Raw genomic sequence first — 23,870 nt, forward strand, 5'->3', positions numbered from 1 at the left:
GTCTTTTTTTCCTAGCCAAAATTTTTCCTTCTACATTCGCAGTTTTTCTAATATTGAATTTTAACCACTCCCATCTGTTAATAGGAGATAGGTATTGTATTTCTTTTATTTCAGAAATGAGTGATTTGATTTTTTTTTACAAAAGTTTGTGTTATTTAAAAAGGTTATTATTGAATTTCCAGTGAGATGTTCCATTTTTTGGTTGATTTTTTTTTCAGGGGAAAGAGTCAAAGTGATAGCACAAAGGTCAGTGAGAGGAGAGTGGGAGATATTACAGTTCAAGGTTGAAAATGTTAACTTACTTGTTACTAACCAGTAATCTATCCTTGAGCGTTGAGAGTGTTGAGAGTTATTCCAGGTATATTGAAGCATATTTGGATTTTGTCTACGCCAAATGTCGATAAGGTCGAGAGATTTAAAAAAATTCAGAAATAATTTTATTGAAACGAGGAGAGTTATGTTGAGTTGGATTTCTGTCTTGGTTTTCATCTGGTACTACATTGAAATCACCAGCAACAATAACCTCGTCAGTTGCATACATCTGTTTCCAGTTGATTATCTTGTGATTTATGTTTGTAAGGAATTTCTGATTTTTTGTTCTATTATTGAAACCATAAATGTTAACAGCAATATATTTAGTGTCGTCCACCTCAATGCTAACCATTAGCCAATGACCTTCTCTGTAACTTTTATGATCAACAATTTTACCATCAAAACTATGTAAGAAAATTGCCACTCCTGCTTAACGAGGACTTCCATGAGATAAATAAATGTTTCCACTGCCCCACTGAGATTTCCAAAAATCAAAATCTTCTTCACTACTGTGTGTCTCTTGAAAGAAAAAACAGTTAACGTTAACTTGTGCCTTACAGTAAAGAAAAATTGCCTTCCGCTTTGTTACATTCTTAAAACCACTAACATTTAAAGATAACAAAGAAAGAACCATAAAAAATAGCTAGAAAGCAATTAACTCCATAAAGGGCTATACAGTGATCCCTTGCTATAACACGGTTTACTTTTCACGGTTTCGCTACTTCACGGTTTTGCATCGTGCATTGTGTTCTGCATTCTGATTGGCTAAAAAGTCACTCTGCTTCTTCTCTACCTGTGCGTCAAACATTGCAGTTTAATATGTACACGTACGTAAATCAGCTTGCCAAATTTACAACACGTACGTGCAAATTCTCTTGCAATTTCTAGTTTCTCTAAAACCCATAGAAAAAAGAGCAACAACAACTGCCCATCACTATGTTCTTCTCCTGAACAAACACACCTGCACCGCGGGCTTCAGAAGAAGAAAACACTGCAGAGCGGAGTCAGGATGCAGCGGCTCAGTCTGTAGAGCAGTAAAATACATCTGAGTCACTATTTGTCCCACTGTACTTTGTATCTTTTTATAATCATTTTAAATTTTTTCCTGTTTAATCCAATTACTCGGGTCGCGGTGGGCGGGGCTAATCTCCGCGATTTGACACCTTCTATTTTCATCGATGATTAAAATTATTATTTGACAGTACAGTACAGAAGTTATTTGTTAAAAAAAACATTTCTAAAGTACTTTTATTTGTGAAACAAATGCTTGAGCCTGTGAAATGGTTTGTTCTTTCTTTTTAATGTATAATAGAGTATTTAATTGTATATTAATTGTAAGAAAAAACACAAAGGTTTCTACTTCACAGATTTTGCCTATCACGGGTTCTTTTTGGAACGTTACCCCCGCGAAAAACAAGGGTTTACTGTAATGCATTTTCACATTTTTTAATCTGTTTCCTCAAAGCTGTAAAATTATTCAACACAATAACATGCCAGCTTTGGATTTATTTTCTCTCTTCTCCTTCAGGAAGATGTATTTGCCCATTCAGTCTAGATGAAGGAGTGTTGGTTTCATGCTGTGACCGGATGACCATCAATGACCGCGTAGCCGTCCTTTTAAAAGGCCTTGAGTCCTCTCTTCCTCGCCACCTCTACTCTCTGCCAAAAACGCTGACGAGTCTCCCTGTCACTGTGTTAAATTTTGATTCACTTATCTGTTTCACATTAACACATTAAACACCAAACAAATTCTGGGAAAACCTTTGTAATTTCAGCTTTTTTGCTGGCTTAATCATCACATCACCTGTCATTTTATCAGTTGGACGGTAGTTTAACAAAACTTTACCACTTGTCACGATCTCTCTGATGAAATGGTATTTGATGTCAATGTGCTTGCACCTCTGTCTGTTTACAGGGTTTTTAGAAAGAGCTATGGTGCCTTGATTGTCTTCAAACACTTCAGTCTTTGCATAGCTGCATCCATCTAGGCCAGTGAGTAGGCCTAGTACAAGTTGACAAGTAGATTAGACTTCCTACTGCTTCCCTGTACTTCCTTACGTCTGTCATTTTCTTTCCTTTGTCAGAATAGACCAGTTTCTGTTCACAAGGTGTCTCCCTTGGTTTGCAGTCTTCCATTCCAAATCTTTCTAACATCTTATTTATGTATCTTTTCTGCGACATTTTGACTTTGTTTTCGTTTTGATGGAAATCAATACCCAAAAAGTATTTCAATCTTCCCAAATCCTTCATTTTAAATCTGTCAGTTAACATTTGCTTTACATCACTTAGAGCCAGTTCGCTGCTTCCAGGCAGAATAATATCATCAACCCAAATCACAAGGATCACTTTTTCATCCTCCCTTTTCATAGAATGGAGACAGTGATCTGCAGGATTCTGTTCAAAACCGTTTTCTGTCAAATACTTGTGTAGCAATAAGTTCCAGTTTCGACCTGATTATTTTAGCCCGTAAAGTGACTTATGTAGCTTACACACAAGTTTTTGACCTGATTTCATTTTCTTCTCAAAACCTTCTGGTTGATCCACAAATATTTCACAGTCTATTGGAGCATGCAAATAGGCTGTCTTTACATCCATTTGGTGTAGGATTAAACCTTCCTGTGCTGCTTTTTGCATTACTATCCTTACACTTGTCATGTCTGCAGTGGGTGAAAAAGTCTCACTGAAATCTGTCCCTTCTTTTTGGTTATAGCCTTTAGCCACAAACCTTGCTTTAAATTTATCACCTCCGTCAATGTCTGTTTTAACCGCATAGACCCACCTTCCCCCCACTGCTTTCCTGCCTGCAGGTAATTTAGTAAGGGTGAAAGTCTTGTTGTCTATCAGTGACTTCATTTCTTTCTCCATAGCAATCTTCCATTGCTCTGACTCTGCTGATGCTACTGCTTCCTGGTAGGTATTGGGGAGATCACGTTTTGCTCTGTAACAGAAATCTACACACATTTGGAGATTGTCGTTACATTCAGTGTCATAGTCTTGGAGATAAGCCGGTTTTTTTTGGTTCGAGTCGGATTCTTTCTTTGAGCTGTCTCCCGGGGTTTCCCCACACAGGATTGCTCTGTCTCTTCTGTGAGAGTTTCAGGAACCTCACAGTCAACATTTTTTTCCATTTCTTTTTCCATCTCTGTTGGATCATCATCATTTGTTTCTTTAGGAAACATTCCATCAACACACTCCAAAAATGGTTCTGTTGTTTGTGTTTCTATTTCAGTTGTAGCCCTATTAATGAACTTTACCAGCCTCTCTTCTGGACTTTACTTTCATTCGGGTAATAGACTAGGTAAGCTGGTTTATACTTGTCATATCCAACAAAAACTCCTTCATTACATCTTGACTCAAACTTCCCTTTATCTTGTTTGTAAGCCAAACATGTGGATCCAAATGTATGCATGTTAGCAATATTTGGTTGTTTTCCTGTTAACATCTCATAAGCGGTTTTCTTGGTGCGTCTGCTGTAACACCTGTTCCTGATATAAGCTGCTGTCTGCATTGCGTAGTTCCAAAACTTATCTGGCAACCCGCTTTCCATCAGTTAACATCTGCTCATTTCCAAAAGAGTACGCCAGCCCCTTTCTGCTGTGCCATTTTGATGAGGTGAGTACGGTGCAGACCTTTCGTGTCTGATTCTGTTTTTGGTCATAAGTGTCTGAAAATCTTGACTTGTGAATTCAGTGCTATTGTCAGAAAGAATGCACGTTATTTCACCGTATGGTGCTACATCAGCTATAAACTTTTCAGTTGCACCAATTGCATCACTTTTAGCTTTAAGAAAATATGCAAAAACGGTCCCCGTGTAGTCATCAGTAAAAGACTGTGCGTATCTGTACCCATCTAAACTAGTTTGCATAGGACCAGCTAGATCTGTATGTACTAGTTGTAGTGGTTTTTCAGCCTTTACATCTGATTCCCTGTTTCTTGTCTGAGTGGTTTTACCTTCTGTACACACTCTGCATGGGTTCACCTGTTTATGCACATCCCCTTTTACTTCCTTTCCTTTGACCACACTTTGCAACTTTCTCATGTCGTCAAAATTGCAAAGACCCATGATTTCATGCCAACCTTGAATATCAGGAATTGCTTTACATTTGTCACTGTCACAGTGGGTAAATAGTACAGTTTTTCATTTTCATGAATATCAAACCTGCATCTGCTCTTCGTTATCAGGTGGCTTTCTCCTTTCTTGAATGTGATGGTTGTCCCCTCACTTGCTGCTCTTGCCACTGAGAAGATGTCATAGGGGCACGTTGGCATGAAGAGGGCATCTCTCAGATGTGCCCGGTGCTGCTGTCCAGTGCAGTCTACCAAGTGTATCAACGCTGTTCCTCTGCGTTGCGCTGTTCCGTTGATCTTCGTCCCGTCAGCTAACTCCATCGTGTGCTTCTCTGGATTGAAGGACTCATCAAAGTCGGTGAATTTCCTGATGTCATTCACGATGTGGGATGTGGCGCCTGCGACGACCATGATGCCCTTCATCTTCACTTTGCTTGCTGGTGTCTCTGCTTTGGCCTTGAAGAAGTGGTCTGTTCTTCCACTCACGTGCTCCATCACCTTCCGGACGTCGTCTTGTCTCCCCTTTTTATTACATAGTGTCTCTTTATGTGTGTTACTTTTACAAAAGTTGCACCACACCTTTTGTTGGCATCTTCTTGCTATGTGTCCTCTTTTTCCACATTTGTAGCATGTCACTTCAGCCTCTTCTTCTTTTCTGGGGTAGGTGCGGGCTTTATTTTTCGTCTGTTCTTGTTTTGCGTAGGTTTTCATCACGTCTGTTGATTCTGCCTTGCTCATTTTTTCTGCCTCTTCATAGACTCTTAACCTCTTCTTGAAGTCTGTGAAAGTTACTTTATCTTCATTCTGAGTTATGTGCACGGCGAGTGGTTTAAATGAGTCGGGGAGTCCACCTAGGATCATGGCGATGAGCAGTCCATCACTCATATTCTCCCCGGCATCACGTAGAGCTGTGATCGTGTATTCCGCCCTTATCATGTAATTCGTCACGCACTCATTTTCGGCCATCTTCAGCCTCGTTAGTGCTGTGTAGAGGTTTATGATTCTGGGTTTACTCTTCCCCGAGTAGTGGTCTCTCAGAATCTTCAGAGCTTCTCTGCCTTTGTCCGCGGCTTCATGTCTGATGAGCGACAAGCTCTTTTCGTCGATTAGCCGTATTAGCTCCGCATAGCAGTCGGCATTCTTGCTTTGATCATTAGCTAGCTGCTCATCGGTCACAGGTTCATTAAGAATGGTTTCCTTAAGCTTCAAGCTGTGTAAATGTCAGAGGAAACGTGTTTCCCACAGTTCATATCTTTCCTCTGAACCGTCAAATACTAGCTGGGCTAGTTGTCTTGTCTGTCAGGCCAGTCTGTTAGCCATGTTGTTAGTTAGCTTTTTGCTTTTTGCGCCTTTTTCGTGCTTCGCTCCGTCAGCTCTTTTCTTTAGCAAACTTCTCTTCAGCTCTTTCTTTCGTTTCTCCAAATTTCACCTTTCTTAGTGTTTTATATATTTATTAAGTTTTCCGTTTTAAAACATAGAACAAACAAACTGAAAACCCAGTCCCCCACCCCCTGCTGCTGTCAGTGTCATATACACCAATATCAATTTTAGTAATGGAAATATAAGGAAATAAAATGGTGCAAGTTATAAGCAGAAACATGAATATATAAAATCTGTCACAGTATAGGTTAAATAGCATATACATTACAAAAAAACAAGTAAAGTGCAAATATATTAATACACACGTAAAGAAGAAGAAAAAGAAAAACGGCATCATTCTGTTACACTTGTAGATGGTAAACTATAAAATGGTAAATGGTAAATGGCGTATACTTATATAGCGCTTTCTACCTTCTTACGAAGGCCCAAAGCGCTTTTACAGTCACAGTCCCATTCACCCATGCACACACACATTCACACACACATTCACACACTGGCGGCGGCTCCGCTGCCGAACACTGGCGCCAACCTCCCACCAGAGGCAAGGTGGGGTTCAGTGTCTTGCCCAAGGACACTTCGACACATGGGCGTGCAAGGCGGGAATCGAACCTGCAATATTATGATCATGGGTCGACCGCCCTACCGCTGCACCACATCAAAAGTTGAGAAATGGTCTCCATACCTTATAAAATTTATGCTCTGATTGTCTTACAGTAAATCTTATTTTTTCAAGCTTAAGATGGTAAAGCACATCTTGAATCCAATGTGATAAAGTGGGTGGGGCAGCATCCTTCCACTTAAGCAGAATGAGGCGTCGAGCTAGTAAAGTTGTAAAAGTAATGATTCTCTGACCACCTGGAGGCAATGTCGGAGCCCCGCTGTTTATTCCAAACAGAAATACAAGTGGGTTTAAAGTCAGTTGGACTCCCAAGATGCAGCTAAGTGCCTCACATATATTTCCCCAAAAGCACTGTATTTTGGGGCAGTACCAAAAAGTATGAACTAGTGTGGCCTCTGCTGATTTGCATCTGTTACACAGTGGATCAATTTGTGGGTACATTTGGGCTAATCTGGCTTTACAGAGGTGAGCACGATGCACAACCTTAAACTGCAATAGACAGTGTTTTGCACAAATCGAGGATGAGTTGATGTTCCTCACTATATTTTCCCAGTCTGTTTCATTAATGGTTTCATCAAGATCCTGCTCCCAATATGTTTTAATGGTTAGCATCGAGGAAGACTCTATGGCTGAGATCATGCCAAGCAATTTAGATATGGATTTCTTCCGGGTGGGATTGAAGATCAAAATGTTATCCAGAGTATTTTGAGGAGGTTTAATAGGGAACCCTGTGATGGAGGTCATGATGAGATGACGCACCTGCAAGTATCTAAAAAAACATTATATTTGTCGACCAGTTGCTGAAAAGTGGCAAATTGATTATCAAAAAATAAATCGTTAAAGGTCGTCAAACCGTGTCGCCGCCACCTCTGAAATGCAGCATCCAACAACAAAGGTTGGAAAAATGTATTGGATGCTATTGGAACTTGCAGGCTCATCCCTAAGTAACCAAAATGTTTCCTGAATTGATGGCAGTTTTTATGCGAGTTATGTACTACAGGATTATCAATAGTCAGAGGTTTAGTCAGTGGGAGTGCTGCACCAACGACCGAGGGTAACAGACCAGGTCCAGCAGAAAGTTTTTCCATCTCCACCCACGGCGGTCCAACATCATTAGAGTAATGTGCCCAGTATGTCACACAACACAGATTAGCAGCCCAATAATAATAGCGTAAATTTGGAAGTGAAAAACCACCATGTTGTTTTGCTTTCTGCAGATGTTCCTTGCGCAGCCGTGTTTTTTTGCCGTTCCATATGAACGCTGAGATAATAGAGTCAAGTTTTTTAAAGTAACTATTAGGGATATATACGGGGATGCTCTGAAATAGATATAGAAATCTGGGTAATACAGACATCTTAACCACGTTCACTCTCCCAACTAGCGAGAGGTAAAGGGGAGACCATTTAGCCAGGTCCTGTTGTATTGTCACCTGCAGTTTCCCAAAATTTTCTTTAAACAGATCACAGGGTTTTTGTGTTACAGTTATTCCTAAATAGACAAAGCTAGTTCTTGTTATCTTAAATGGGAGAGTAATTTCCTTCATAGCTGAATCAGATATGTTAAGTGGCAATAGCTCACTTTTCTGCAGATTTATTTTGTAACCGGAGATAGTTCCAAACTTACCAAGCAGTTCTAAAACGTGAGGGATAGTGTCTTTAGCCTTAGATATAAACAGCAGGAGGTCATCCGCATAAAGGGCTAACTTATGTCCTGTACCCCATCTTGAAATGCCACAAATGTAATTATTTTTCCTTATTGTTATTGCTAAGGGCTCGATGGCTAACACAAAGAGTAGTGGGCTGAGGGGGCAGCCCTGTCGGGTACCACGGTGCAGACTAAACGGTTTGGAGTAGGTATTATTAGTGAGTACTGTAGCAGATGGACAAGTATACAAAAGCTTGACCCATGATAGAAAGGATGACCCGACCCCAAATTTGTTTAGAGTCTCAAAAAGATATTTCCATTCAATCCTATCAAAGGCTTTCTCAGCGTCCATGGAAAGAAGGCATTCAGATTCGGTTACACTAGGGGTGTATAAAATATTGAAAAGCCGTCTAATACTAAAAAATGACCGACGGTCCTTAACAAAACCAGATTGGTCACTAGAGACAAGACTAGGCAGGACAGTTTCGAGTCGGCAGGCAAGGACTTTAGCCAGGATTTTATAGTCAGTGTTCAAGAGTGAAATTGGCCTGTAAGAACCGCACTCTAGTAGGTTTTTATCCTTTTTAGGGAGTAAAGTAATACTGGCTTGGTTCAAACTATTAGGAAGAGTACCTTTGCAGAAAGAGTCTGCAAACATTGTGGTCATCAAAGGGGCCAGTTTTTCAGCAAAAGTAGAATAAAACTCACTTGGCAGACCGTCGGGGCCTGGTGATTTCTGTGGATGTAAAGCCCTAATTGCTTTCAAGACCTCCTGCTGTTGTATAGGTGCATTCAACCTCGACAATTCCTCTGATCTCAGGGTGGGTATTGGTAGGTCTCTAAAAAATTCAGAAAGAAGGTTAGAGTTGCACATATTATCAGAGCTATATAATTTGTAGTAATAAGATTGGAAAGCATCATTTATTTCCTGCTGGTCAGTCAAAACTGTGCCATCTGGTGCAGCAACCCCATGAATAACTTGCTTGGCCCTCGCACCTTTCAGTTGCCTCGCCAGTATTTCACCTGCCTTATCCCCATGTTCATACATGTTGCTCCGATTTTTCATTAACAAGTATTCAATAGAGTGTGATGTGAGCCTGTCATGCTCGGCACTGAGTGCCAAGCGCTTTTTATATAAATCTTGTGTGGGGTTTTGAGAGTGCCTTTGATCCACATCAGCTATTTGTTTTTCCAGATCTTTCTGCCTTGATACAGAATCACGTTTCTTTTTGGCCATAAAAGATATCACTTGACCTCTAAGATAGGCCTTAAGAGCCTCCCACACAGTTGCAATAGGGACATCAGATGTTAGATTAAATTCCAGGAACAAGGAGATCTGGTCTGATATGAAATCTACAAATGTTTCGTCACTCAGTAAAAGAGAGTTAAATCTCCAGTGTCTCCTGGGAGAAAAGGAAGCGGGTATATTCAGTTTTAGCACAAGAGGGGCGTGGTCAGATATTACAATTGGTTGATAATGACATAGCTGAATATTTGGAGTCAATTTGTTATCTGTAAAGAGATAGTCAATTCTGCTGTAAGACTGATGCGCATTTGAGAAGAAGGAATATTGCCTGTCTTGTGGGTGTAAAAAACACCAGATATCCAAAACGCCATAGGTGGAGAGGAATGATTGAACATGGGCAACAGATTTAGGTACAGAGTATCCAGGTTTCACAGACGACCTATCCAGCCCAGGGTTCAGGCATAGGTTAAAGTCTCCTCCCATAATAAGGAAATGTGTGTTAAGGCACGGTATCTGACCAAAAACGCGTGAGAAAAAGGAAGGATCATCGCAATTGGGAGCATAAATATTGACCAAAATAATACCAAGATTATAAAGTGAGCCAGTAACTATGATGTATCTGCCAGCCGGATCAGCCAGGACAGAGGAGCATGTAAAAGAGATATTTTTTCTTATAAGTATTGCAGTCCCTCTAGCTTTCCCTTGAAAGGACAAATGAAAGAGCTGCCCCACCCAGCCACATTTCAACCGGTTGTGATCCGAGATTTTGAGGTGAGTTTCTTGTAGGAAGATTATATCCGCGCTCAAATTTTTTAAGTGTGTCAGAGCCTTCTTTCTTTTAATGGGGTGATTTAAGCCCTTTACATTCCAGGTGATAATATTAATGGAACCAGCCATTACAACTTGTGTTGCTAGGGAGGGATGAAATAATCACCAGACCATTTATACAACGTTCGAGCTAGAAACATTGACAGCAAACCCCAAACAGCCCCCTCCCCCCCAAAAAGACAACAACAACAAAAAACAAAAAAAACAGGTGAAACTAGCTGCAAATGTCTGCAGCACACCTACCTTATCTAAATGCAAACCTTCCATACTCAACCTACCTATCCTACAAATACTTAAATAGTAAGTTAAACTATTAAAAAAATAAATATAAAAAAATAAAGTTTAAGAAAACAAGGTAAACTTTAAAACAAACACACAGAAACAGCAAGTAAGGAATGGACGTAATATCTTAAAGAGTATTTATGAAATACCCATTGTAAACAATTATTGGCAGATTGTAGCGTGAAGCATGGAGCATCAAGCTTAGCTACACGCTAATGGTTTGGCATTAGAGCAGCTCCATACTTCACCTGAAGTAGACAGTTTAATCTCGTCCAAAGTCTTCCACAAACTTTTTAGCCTCATCCACAGAGTTGAACATGACACGGGTGCCATCCGTTTTGATGATGCGTAACCGTGCTGGGTAGAGCAGAGAGGGCCGCAAGCCTTTCTGATACATGTCCGACATCACAGTTTTATAAACTTTCCTCTGTTCCACCACCTCAGGGCTGTAGTCTTCATATACTCGGAAAGCCATTTCCTGGTATTTCACTTCTCTTCGTTTTCTGGCTTCCCGAATCAGCAGCTCCTTGTTTTGGTACCGGTGGAAACATATGATGACAGGCCGCGGTCTCTCCCCGGGGCCCGGTTTGGGAAGTAGGCTGCGATGGGCTCGGTCTAATTCCGGCGGAGTGGGGAAAACTTCTCGGCCAAAGGCGTCCTGAAGTAGCTGCGAGAAGAACTTGGATGGCTGGGGCCCTTCGATCCCCTCCGGCAGGCCTACCAAGCGTGCATTGAGACGTCTGTGTCTTCCTTCCACATCCACCAGCTTAGCTTTTAGCTTGTCGTTAGCAGACTTTAGCATGGTGCACGTAGCTTCAAGGCTAGCCACGCGTTGGTCAATTGCATCGGCATGCTCTTCAAGTGAGGTTAGGCGCTCACCGTGGCTGTCCGACTCTTTTTGGAGTCATCCAGTTTGCTGTTAACTTCGTCAAAAAAAGTTATTTTCAGCTCGGCAACCAGCGTTGCCCGGTGCTCAGTTAGCAATGCTATTATGTCGCCTCTGCTAACAGTTGCCGGCGTTTCCAGCTCCGGGGTTTTGTCGGTCGATTTGGCATGTTTTGGTCGCATGATTAGGTCCGATTAGAGCGACAGAGGTTTAGGATTAAACACTCAATATGAGATTCACATAAAAAAGCCGTTTCTGTATGTTAAAAAGGTAAAGTAATGCGGGATAGGAAAACAACGTCACTACACCATGCTCACCCAACCGGAAGTTCAAATTTCACCTTTCTTAACGGCAGCTTGAATACTTAGCAAGTCCGTTAGACGTTTAAGGAATCCGCTTGATACTCAGCGTTCATTCATTCCTCCGTACGTACCGGTGAAAATATCCGCCTGGGCCCATAACCTGTAGAAGGATGGAGGGAACGGTGCCTGCTTTCGTGTCCTCTTTGCGTGGTGATGAAGAAACGTAGAGCCACTTTCTCTTTTGTGCATAACAGGCACATTTATTCACGTGGGAAAGACGTAGTACATGCTCCTCCAATCATGGAGTCTGCCATACACACCGAACATTGCACATGCGCAGCTCTGCTGCAGAATCACCCGACATCACTGTCAACAGGTTACCGTAAAGCACCTTGTATGAACACACACATAAACACAGGTTCTAACTTTACCATAACACATTGAGTAAGGGCGCACTTTAATCTTTACATCCTAATAGCTGCTTTTGAGAATGACTTATTTCATGATGATATTTTACAGCAGAATGACTGTCTGTCAAAAGTGAGAGGAATCGAAACGCACATTGGCTGATCCCTGGAAATCGACTCGTATTCCTAGATACCCGCTCTGTGGTGTACCAGTTAGAGACACATTCCTGCAACATCTGCACGGCTTTGCTGACATAAGAGGATCAAATAGAGACAAACAATCTGTCTGCTGCAGAAGATGCAAACATCTAAAACTCTGTTTTTGTAGTTTAAGGGTTCTTGTGGACCACAGAGTAGCTTTCTTTAAGCGCCTGTCGTCCAAGTCTTGAAGTTTCCGTTGAAATAATCCAGACTCTCGTTCTCTGTGCAGGATTGCTGGATATCACTGTGGCTCCTGGGAGTCGAGCTAGCGCTAGGCCAGACAGAGACCTGAAAGCAGGGCCAGCCTGCTCGGGACTCCTAAACCTTATGATATTTTTTTATTTTAATGAGACGATATTTATAAATCAGGTTCTCTGGTTTTAATTTTCCTTCTCGGGTTAAAGCGGGACAGCAAGCTTTCAAACTTAGTCAAAGAGAGATGGAAAAATTGCTGAAGCAGCCGTTATCAAGGGAGCTGAAGCTGGGATGATCTCATGAACTCAAGCATGGAACCATGCGTTCACGAAGCTCCAGTACATGGAAGATTAGCGTTACTCCGACAGCCTCCCAGCCTAACTCAGTCCACTACTATATTTTCATGACTAAAATAATAAACGCAGAACCCATCCTAAAACCGATATTTATGTCTATGCTAATTTATGTCTGAGTAAAGGAGTAGCCAAATTACAAAAGTGTCTCCACCTTGTCTGGTTTGATTGACAGAAAGACTCATTCTGCTGCAAAAGCTCATAATCAAATAAATAAGTCATTCTGAAAAACAGCAATGTGAAATTAAAGCCGCAAGCGACGTTGTATGGCCCGCAGACGCAACCTGCCTTCCAAGCCCAACTCTATGCACCACCGCCGCCCTTCCCGCCCTTACCACCCACCTTTGATCAAGGCTAGTCAAAGCAGCATATGCTAATTATGCTAACTATGCTAATTTGGCTAAAAGTGCTAGCATCGTGATCAGCATCATCAACTGACTCAGAAAAACACATTGCTGAAGATGCTAATTATGCTAACTATGCCAGTTATGCTAATGTGGCTAAAAGTGCTAGCATAGCGATCAGCATCATCAACTGACTCAAAAAAAAACATTGCTCCATTGGTGAGATCTATATGTACTAAGTTGATAAAAAAAAACACACTTTTTTCAAAATGGCCGCTTTTCTGTTGATTTTATCTCCATAGCAACCATTTTATGTTTTGGTCGCCTCGAGAGGACGAACAGATGGATGTGAGTTTCAGACAGATCAGAAAAAGTAAGCTTTTTGTTGTCCTTAGCAACAGTGGTTTTATGCTAAGCACGCCCATATTCCTTATATGTCCATGTCCAGTGTTTTTCAATGCATTCAGTTTCAGGCAGGAATGCATGCATTCAAATTTCACAGTATTCCATTGAAAAACATAAGAGTTATAACAGTGCGCCACTTTGCTAGCTTGCCACGCACACTGTGTTCAAAATTTACAACTTCTAATTCCAACATTTTTTCCACAGTAGCTTGCCATTGAGGCCCAAAAAGTTCCGAGACAATCAATGAAAATTCCAACGACAAGTTTACGTTTGAATCTGGTGGTAAAGGTTTTTTTTTATAGAAAATTCAAGATGGCGGCATTTTTCCGAGGTCAAAATCTCAAAATGGCAGATTTTGGCACAAAATGGCCGCCAAACCATAGATCGTGTCGCTATTGCGTAATGATTTCAAAAGTTTGTTTGGATATACCCAACAAAGTTATCTGGGTTTCGTTAGCCGATTCTTAAAAAAAATCCGATTTTTTTTTTTAACAGAGTAAGCACTTTTTTTGCGATCGTTTTTTGTTTACCACGGCCATATTCCTTTATCGATTTTGTTGTATGTAACTTTGTTTTGTTCAGTGTGGGCCAGGGAATCGCATATTTTAGTTTCAGGACATTCCGATAAAATATGTGCGAAACAGCTAAAATCTCAACAGTTGCGAATTCGCCACGCGCACGCCTTTCAAAATCTACATACTTCTAATTCCAACATTTTGTCCACAGTAGCTTGCCATTGATGCCCGAGAAGTTTCAAAAAGATCTAAAAAATCCCTAGGACGAGTTTTCGTTTGTATCCCTTACTCAAGGTGCTTTTTTTTGAAAATTCAAGATGGCCACCCTTTAAAAGACCTCTGTTAAAAGACCAGGAATTTATTGAATTTCTTTAGAAAAGAGTGGGCAACCCTCTTAGAATTCAACAATACTCCAGACATCTCACCATGTCTTCTTTGGGAAACAGCAAAAGCAGTCTTGAGAGGGAAAATCATCTCTTATTCAACGCATAAACGCAAAGAGAGAGCAGATTTATTAGAACTAGAAAAAAAATCAAAACCCCGGAGACTGCTTATGCTGCTTCTGCACAGGAACACATATTGGGTGATCTGAAAACATTAAAGCTGCAGTTAAATGACATCATCAATAAACAAACACAATTTCAAATACAAAGGCTACGACTTGAAAGATTTGAAAACTCAAACAAATCTGGCAAATTTCTAGCTATTCGGCTTAAAATTAATAAAGAAAAATCAACAATCACTTCTATTATGGACCAAACAGGAAATGTCTCTCACGACCTGGTCAAAATTAATTACGCATTTTAAAACTTTTATAAAAACTTAGACACATCACAGATCAATCCGTCAGAACAAAGTATTGACTCATTTCTTATTAATGTAAACTTACCCAGGTTAAATGAGGATCAAATTAGAAACTTAGGCCGCATTTACACTGCATGGCTCAAGTGACCCAATTCCTATTTTTTCCTCTCATGCCGCACAGATTGGATTTGACCGGTGAGCATGTAAGCAGGAAAAAAGCGCATGGATTCCGATTTTCTTAGATCGGATACAGGCCTCACTCATATGTGGAAATAAATCAGAAACGAATCGGATACGTGCATTTGCGTGTGCCATGTAAGCAGACAAATCGGATATTCCCCAGTAAATGCGAGTCGTACCTCAGTGACGTCAACTCAGGACACCACCAACTGAGATCACATGACTTATTAAGGTGCTTTTGTGCGCTGATTTTGCTGTCAGCGTGTTACCTGTCAGCCTCAGGCTTCCGACTGTTGTCGGAAACCGCTGTTTTTTCCGGTCCGGTCCCAGTCGGGACGCAAACGGTAACTAATCAAGCTGGACACCATTGCTCTGGATCAGGCTAGAAGCTTTATTTCTTTGCTTGTATTGCGGAGTGGGGGCGTGTATGATGGGGACCGCGCGTGCTGTATGTCTGTGTGTGTGTGAGGAGAGGAGAGGAGAGGGGGTGTTAGCGCGGAGATTCATAACACCCCAGGAATTACAAGACAAACATGGAATAAATAACTTTTTAGAATATCAGCAACTTAAATCTATTATTACAAAAAAGTTTTAATACAAAGACAACGATTTAAAGCTACCGGAAGTAGTTACTTCTCTGATTAATTATTCAATGAATAAAACTCTCTCCAAAATATACAAACTCTTATGCAATTAAGATAGTAATATTTCCCTTCCGACAACAAAATGGGATGCAGATCTGAGCATCAGCACAGATGAAAACGTCTGGTCAGAAATGTGTCTGAAGACTTTTAAACTGACAAAAAGTCCAAACTTGCAGCTAATTCAATTCAAAACTCTTAACAGGATTTACTACACTGGACAGAGGATGTTCAAGATGGGTCTCAGTAACTCAGACATTTGACAGCATTGTGAATGTAATCTAGCTGACAGTTACATGCACGCACTGTGGTTCTGCAGACCTGTCCAGGCTCTCTGGCAGCAGGTATGTGCCGATCTATCAGTCTGGCTTAAAGTTTCAGTCACAGCTTCACCATCACTTTGTGTGCTTGGTGACATGAGTGCCATCGATGTAGAAGGAGGATTAGTATCTATCATTTTCATAAGTCTTTGTATTGCTAAAAAAACAATTTTAATAAATTGGAAAAACAAGAAAAATATTACTGTAAGTCAATACAGAAATCTGCTGTTTGATCATATCAGCTTGGAAAAAATGTCAGCCCAAAGTTCAAGTAACTTTGAAAGAATTCAGTCTCTCTGGTCTCCCATAGCTAACTCCATGACTTAGGGGGTGGGGGGCCTGGTCGTTGCTGTTCCTTGTCTGTCTGTCGTGGTTGGGGGTGGGGGTGGGGGTCGGGGCCCGCCGGTGCCGAGGGGGGGGGAGTCTCCGTTGATCGGGGGGTCTGGTCTGGTGCCTGGGTGGGGCGGGCTAGGGTGCTGCGTAGTCTTCCGGGCTCGGGTGTGGGGGTTGTGTGGTTGGGAAGCTTGAGCGGTGGAATGGCTTGGCTTGGGGGTTGGCCCTTTTGCCTGTCTTGGGGGGGGGGGGGGGGGTGTTGGCGGGGGCTCTGCTCAGGGGGGGGAGGTCCAGCGGCTCTGGATGGGCTGCCCATCTGCACCTGGGGCTGGGATCACTCTTTCCAGGGCTCTGGGACAGGGTGGAGCAACCCTCTTGGGGCTCCTGGTCGCTCTGGGTGACATCCGCCGGGGATACGGGGGTCTGGGGTGGGGTGGGGGGCTTGTTGGCCCGTCCTGTGGAGGGGGGTCCACTTTCGGTTCGGGACCTGGTTGGCTTTCTCTGTCCCGTCTGTAATGTTAGAAGTGACCAGCAGAGGGCACTGGTAAGTTGAGCATGAAGGGACTGATTTGGAAACAGCATGAAGAAGTAGTTGATGAATGACTGGTACTGGAATGTATGTAGAGAGCAACGGAGGACTAAAAGTTTAACAGTTTGAACCTGCAGAGTGTCCTGCATTCTATTTTATGTCTGTAAGACAAGAACAGACATTACATGGTGTCAGAAGTGCTCCTGCATCGGGAGAGAAGTTCAACCCGCCAAGTGAGTTTAAATTCGACAGCCCGGCAGAATGGCCGGAGTGGAGACAGCGTTTCTGCCACTACCGGCTGGTGACCAAGCTGAATAAAGATGGCGGCGAGATTCAAGTGAGTTCGCTGATCTTCGCAATGGGCAGTGAAGCTGAAAAGATATACGCTTTGTTCGAATTTGCTGAGGCGGCTCATAAGAAGAACATTGAAATCGTATTACAAAAGTTTGACCGATATTTCATTCCAAGAAGCAATATTATCCACGAGCGAGCGTGTTTCTACCAACGGAATCAAAAACAGGGAGAAACGGCCGAAATGTACATCAAAACATTGTATGAACTCGCCGAACACTGTGAGTTTGGTGACAAAAGAGACGAGCATATTCGGGATCGTCTGGTCGTCGGGATATCAGACAAAGAACTTTCCCGCCAGTTCCAGATTAAAGCGAATCTGATGTTGACCTACGTAATCGAGCGTGTACGTCAGGCGGAAGAGATAACACGACAGGTGAATCTTCAAGCTAACCGACCAGAATCTCAGCTGGCTAAAGTTACAGCTCTCAGAAAGTCAGAGGGACAGCTTAGAAGAAAAATGCAGCGGCATGAACCTAACAGTAGCTGCGGTTACATGGGCAAAATATCTTGATCGGATCAATGGTCGGGTTAAAATTCACCCATGCACATGGGATCAGGAAACCGTCTACCGATTAGAACAAACGTTCCCATGGCTCACACTTTCCGTCGGAATGAATCATTTCGGCATGCGCAGTAGTGTTAAAAGATCCTGAATGAGGAAATAGGTCCCGTTCTAAACAAACTGCTGCCACAGACATTTATTTTATGCAGCAGCTCCGTAATACGAGCCGATCTTCCAAACGTGCTTTTATTAATGTCATGAATAGTATGAAGCGCCTGTTCGCTCATCGTTTTATTTAATCCGTGTGATCAGTGCTTTTTTTTGTAGCTGGAAGAAGGGTTAGGATAGGCTATAAACACAGGCTAACAACATTGGCCTTGTGGAAAAAAAATCCAGGACCATGCGAGAAACGCTGCAATCTGCATCTTGGCTGCACGTAAATGTCTGGGAATAACATCAGTCTTTATTTTTTCGGGACACAACTGGAAACACAAATCCACGTGATTGTTTGAACAGTTTCTAAGGACTGAGCAACATTTATTTCTGCTCTGAAAAGTATACACATCGCCCCAAAGCCACTGTGTGAGCTGGCGGCTCTCCCGGGTCCTGCAGCCGCTAACCCAGAGCGGCGTGATGGTTCGCAGTCTGAATTCTCCCACACATAACAAAACAAAACAAAAATGCACACTTAACAAAGCATCCTCCCTCCGCGCCTCAGACACAGAGTTATTAATCCAGCTGCTCTGCTCACTCAGGTGCTAGTGGACTGAGTCAGCGTCGGGGGGGCACGCAGTGCTCCTCCTCTGCATCTCCCTCGTGAGGGGTGAAAGAGAGGGGAGAGCCAGCAGGGCAAGAGCGGAGCGGCGCTTTTCACGGGGCGTCCGCAGAGCAGCTGGTCGGTCCCGTATGCGCTCCATATAGAAGGTTCGTATTTGTGCAGATCTCCGGAAACTGAATAAAGCTGTAAAGAGGGAGAAGAACATCATGCCCACGGTGGAAGAGATTCTGCCAAAACTCACAGGATCACAAGTGTTCACGTAACTGGATGCAGCAAGCGGATTTTACCAGATTCCCCTGCATGAAGAGAGTAAGATTTTGACAACCTTCATTACTTCATTTGGGAGATACCCCTTCCGCCGTCTTTCATTCGGCATAACAAGTGCTCTAAAAAATTTTCAAAGAAAAATGACAGAGACTCTTGCCAACCTGGAAGGTGTAGAGATCTTTATGGATGATCCATGCAGAGACGGAGCAGCAACACGACCAGCGACTGGCCAAGGTTCTGAAAGTCATAGAAGCAGCAGGCCTCAAGCTGAACAGAGCAAAGTGCAAGTTCAAGCAAAGAGAAGTTCGTTTTCTTGGTCACATAATCGATGAGGCTGGCGTCAGAGCAGACCCACAAAAAGTGAATGGTATAGAGAACTTTCCACAGCCGCAAAATGTAACTGAACTCAAAAGGTTCTTGGGGATGGTTAATTATTTAGCCAAGTTTGTACCAGAACTGTCAACCGTGGCTCACCCATTGTGTGAGCTACTGAAAGGACAAATGGAGTGGACATGGGGACCTGCACAGTGTGAGGCGTTCTGAAAGGTGAAGACAGCGCTGACTACCTCTCCAATACTCACCTTCTACGATGGCAGCAAACCCACCCTGGTGTCAGCAGATGCAAGCAGCTATGGGCTAGGGGCCGTCCTCCTTCAGCAACACAGGGACCACTGGAAACCGCTAGCTTACTGTTCCAGACGCCTCAGCGATGCCGAACACTTTGAAAAGCACTTGTATGGCCTGGATTTTTTAGGTTGGTTAGGGGTTAAAAGTTTAACAGTTTGAACCTGCACAGTGTCCTGCATTCTATTCTACATCTGTAAGACAAGAACAGACATTACACCATCGAGGCCTGACCAGAGCTCTCCCAGAGACGATGCCTGGGGGAGGGGGCCTGGACTGGCTGGGGGGGGGGGGGGGGGGTCTGCGCTTCGGGGGATGGGACCCCTAATCTGAGGGGACCTGGGCCCTATGCTGGGGGGGCTGGGGGAGGGCTGTTTGACCACCTGGGGACAGTCTACCAGCTGTCCCCGATTTACCCCCTTCCTCATATAATCTTATAGTAGGGTGAGGGGGTGGGGTGTTTAGCCTGCAATGCACCTTGGGGGGAGGAGCTACTTGGCAGTGCCCCCCCCCCCCCCCATGGTTGCCGTATGGAATGGACCCCCCCCCCTCTCGGTTTTATTTGCACTTTAGACATGTACGGCCCTTGGTAGGGGGGGTTGCTTGGACATCACTGCCAGCAAGCAGCAGATGTCCTCTTAGCACCCTACCCGCCAATTTTAACTGCACCTTAGACATTTAGGTCCCCTTGGTGGGGAGGGTGATGGGACATCACTGTGAGTAATCAGGAGATGCGACTGCCACTGCGGCAGGGGTCTTGGTGTGGGGATGGCTGAGCACTCTCTCTCCTTTTCACATTCCATCATCCATTTTAGAAGAACATAAAGACTCACTTAAGCACAGGTGTTAGCTTGCCTCTACATAAATAGTTTGAGGGATTGAATGAAATATTTCAGACTGGATGATTTGAAGGCATAAGTATGCATGTGTGAACATTATTTGTATTGTGTACATGATGACATGTGAACATTTTTTGAGCCAACAGGTGTGTTTATAACATTTGAGTGTGTGTGGACAGGCCCCGCCATCAAAAGTTGTATTACATCTAAATCTCAGTGTAATCAGTATAACCATCCAAAAAGTTGCTGCTTTACGCTGCTTTATGCCCCCCCCCCCCCCCCAATCACCCTCCTATCCCCCCTCTCTAATATCCCTCTCTCTTCTTTCCCCCTTTCCTTTTCCGTCCGGAAACACAACAGGCCCTCAGCTCTCATCTGTTTGCCCAGCTGTTGGACAGGACAAGTTAAAAAAAAAAGCTTTTAACTCTTCACAATCATAAGATATCAAGCAGTGCAACCAGTTAGGAACTGACAGAACCAGTGAGGCCCTGGTGAACCCCTATACTGTTCAGAGTCTGGCTACATGTGTCTTAATGGAATAGTTGCAGCCGAAAAGCCAAACCTTCAATGTCGGAACGAGGCCAAAAACCTTAAGTTTGAACAAAAACATAGGAGCAGTGGTGAAGACAAATGACACTGGAGTCAAATACAGGGCTCGACATAGCCATTTGTCCGCTGGCTCGGTCCAGCTCGCTCGAGAGGACTTTATTTTTCACTTGTCCGCTTGGGCCACCAAAATATCTAACGGTTAATATATTTTTCAAAATTTTCAGAAAAAGTATATTTTGCGAAAACGTGTAGATTTACCTCGTCTTCATAATTTACCTTTTCTGCTAGTCCTGTGTTCAGACTTCAAGGGTTTCTATGGGAAACCTTTTATCACTCTTCTCCTTCTCTCCCGCCTGCGCGAGCAGCTGTCACTGCCGAGCACCACGCGCTCACCCTACTTTTTTATCCTAATTTTTTTACTTTTTTACTTTTTAACATTATTGAATGTAACAATTCAATACAAAACAATATTAAACGGCAACAACGAAGGAACAAGCCAGTGGGTTATTATTACATTTTACGCAGATGTATTGAAACTGACACACAGATCAGCGCGACCCCTGGTGGTTTTTCACCGCGATGATCAAAAATCCGACACCATCACCCAAGAGAGACTGAAGCATGTCGGAGATGTGGAAGACATGGCAGGAATAGATAGGAATATGTTAGATGGAGTAATGGGTGGAATTGGCAGTATGGACAGCAAGATATTTAATGAATGCATTGAAGATGAAACTGTATGCACTAAGCTTTAAGCTGAATGTCAAAGAATCAAAGGCAACTCCAAATACCTGAATCTCAGACTTAAATGCAGTAAAATGTCAAAGTACTTAATTTTGTTTTTCTTTACAACACTGTAAGCAGTCAGTATTTCTAGTTAGCTGAATGATCTCAGTAATTTAATTTAATCTAATTTTTCAATTATTTAATTTAATTAAGTAACTAAAAAGTAAATGTAAATTTGCAACAGTAACAAAAAGCAAAACTTCAAGGCAGTCAGAGCAACAGATGTGTTATGAACAAATGTGAAATAGCAGTGATTAAAAGCAGTATGAAAACTTCTTAACTAGAGTTACCTACTACACTGCAGTGCTCTCTTCAAAACATCTGAAACAGACTAGAGCAGATTTAAGTTTGATATGGTCTATTTTCAGTAATTGAAAAGTGTATAAACAAGTGCTAGATGTCACCAGAATGTACCAAATTGCACCACATTAAAATATTTGCCTGTACCAGAGGGCAACTCTTGCATTAAAGAGCGGCTCAATGATGGAAATCGGCAGGCAATAGTGAAGCCTGGTGGAGGTTCCCTGAAAGCTTGAGACTACAGTTCTGCAAATGGAGTTGGAGAAATGGTCAGAATGGTTTTCTCAATCCTAAGAAATATATACACAAATTCGGCGAAACCCGGAAGTAAAGGAGCGGCGAAAAGTTTGTCCATTTTTTTTTCTTTTCAACGATGCCGGGAAGGACATGTTGTGTTTTCAGCTGCTTTAACAGCAGTGCAAAAATACAGGCCTGGAATAAGACTGTGAAATTCACAAACCTTTGCTGCACCTAGACTGCCCGTGTTTACGGCCTTATGGATTACACAGATTTCCTGGTCGAGCGGAGGACCAAGATGTGCATCAAAAGTGGATGAAATACATAAACCGAGATTGCTTCACAGCAAACAAGAATACTGTGGTACCTTTGGCTTTGATTGTTCTGTTAATGCCACATGTTGCACGCAGAGGGTGTAAACACATGACATAACAGCGCTAGCTAAGATGCTAACATTATTATCCACAGGCGAAAACACAGCTGAAGCTTTCATGTCGTACTGTTTTCAAGTGAAAATATGATTTTACAAGACTGAAGCTCTGTTTTTACTGCTTTGTATGATCTGTAATTAAGTTACTGTAGTTTCTTTCTGTGCATTGGCTTAACTGTTTGTCATCGTTGGATTTCTTTGGGTAAAAAAACATCTGCTAGATGGATGGGTAAATGTACTCAACCAATTGGTTTTTGGATTATTCTGTGATTGGTGTTATTAAATAATTAAACTGGTATCTCAAATAGACAAATCTTTATTCTTTAAAAAAATAAAAAATCCAAATAGTACTTCAATTACAACAGGAGACTAAACAGGATGGGGATAAACAACAATTTTGGCCCCTTACACCACAAAAAAGAACAATATTATATGTAAACCCCCTCCAGGGATTAATAAATAGGATGGTAAAAATGGAATTGTGCATGTGCAAAGTATTTCAGAAGTATTTACAACAACCAATGTATGTATATTTATGTTTCACTCTAAGGTGTGTGGGATACATTTTCCTGACGAACGACCCACAAGAGAAAATCCATATTCTGTGTTGTTCATGGGCTATGATTGTCGTGTAAGTAGGTCTCTTAGCAGAGCCATATTATTGCATCACATTGTTATTTAAATATGCTTCATTGTCATGTTTTACTAATGCACAGCTCTTTTTTTTTCTTTAGGTAACTCCAGCTAGACCTCCACCCAAAAAGAGATGTCTTCAGCCACTACACCTGAACTCAGCTATTGAACCAATGGAAACAGATGTGGAAATTTGGAAAATTTGCCATTTTACATAATTTTGAAATGTTGTGTTGCAAAGTGTACATTTCTGTTCTGCACACAAAATGTGCTATTTTGGTGGACCTATTTCTGAGTTTACAGTCTGTGCTTGAGCAGTCAAAACATGATGCAAAATGGTTCCAGGAACCATAGATAATCCAATCATATCAAGTGCAGAAAAATGTGCAATTACATTGTCATCTGTATCAAATGCAGTAGAAATGACACTCATACACTTTCTAGGAGAACTGTGTTGGGTTTGCATATTTTCCACTCGCTCTGGCACTACATTGTCACAAGTAAACCAGTTCCAGGCACATGCTGTGTCTGTGCAGGCCAAGCCTATGAACCCTCTTGCTGAAGCATCTTTAATTTTGTTCAGGAGCCTTGCTGTATGCCCTGCAACACTTTCCTCGGCTGGCCATGCAGTCACACACTACTTCCAGAACTTTGCCATCTTCTCTCTGTATGGTTACTGACACATTATGATACGAGTTCACTGCCTGTGAAAACCTCACAACGCCTTTTAATGTGATGATGTCATCTGCAATGGAGTGTAGTACTGTATTTGGCCA

The 23,870-nt window shown here is 42.3% G+C and overlaps 1 long non-coding RNA gene across 1 annotated transcript in view; it reads left to right on the forward strand.

The window, feature by feature from the left end:
- LOC105357345 (uncharacterized) overlaps nt 1–23,543 on the forward strand; it is a 28,081-nt gene extending 4,538 nt beyond the window's left edge. Inside the window, exons 2-3 of the long non-coding RNA XR_002874926.2 lie at nt 23,012–23,092; nt 23,196–23,543. This is a non-coding gene — a long non-coding RNA (uncharacterized LOC105357345). The remainder of the gene's footprint in view (nt 1–23,011; nt 23,093–23,195) is intronic.
- The last annotated feature ends 327 nt before the right edge of the window (nt 23,544–23,870 follow it).

This window comes from Oryzias latipes, chromosome 16 (assembly GCF_053564925.1).
Source record: "Oryzias latipes strain Hd-rR chromosome 16, Olatipes_Hd-rR_3.1".
NCBI classification, from domain to species: Eukaryota; Metazoa; Chordata; class Actinopteri; order Beloniformes; family Adrianichthyidae; genus Oryzias; species Oryzias latipes.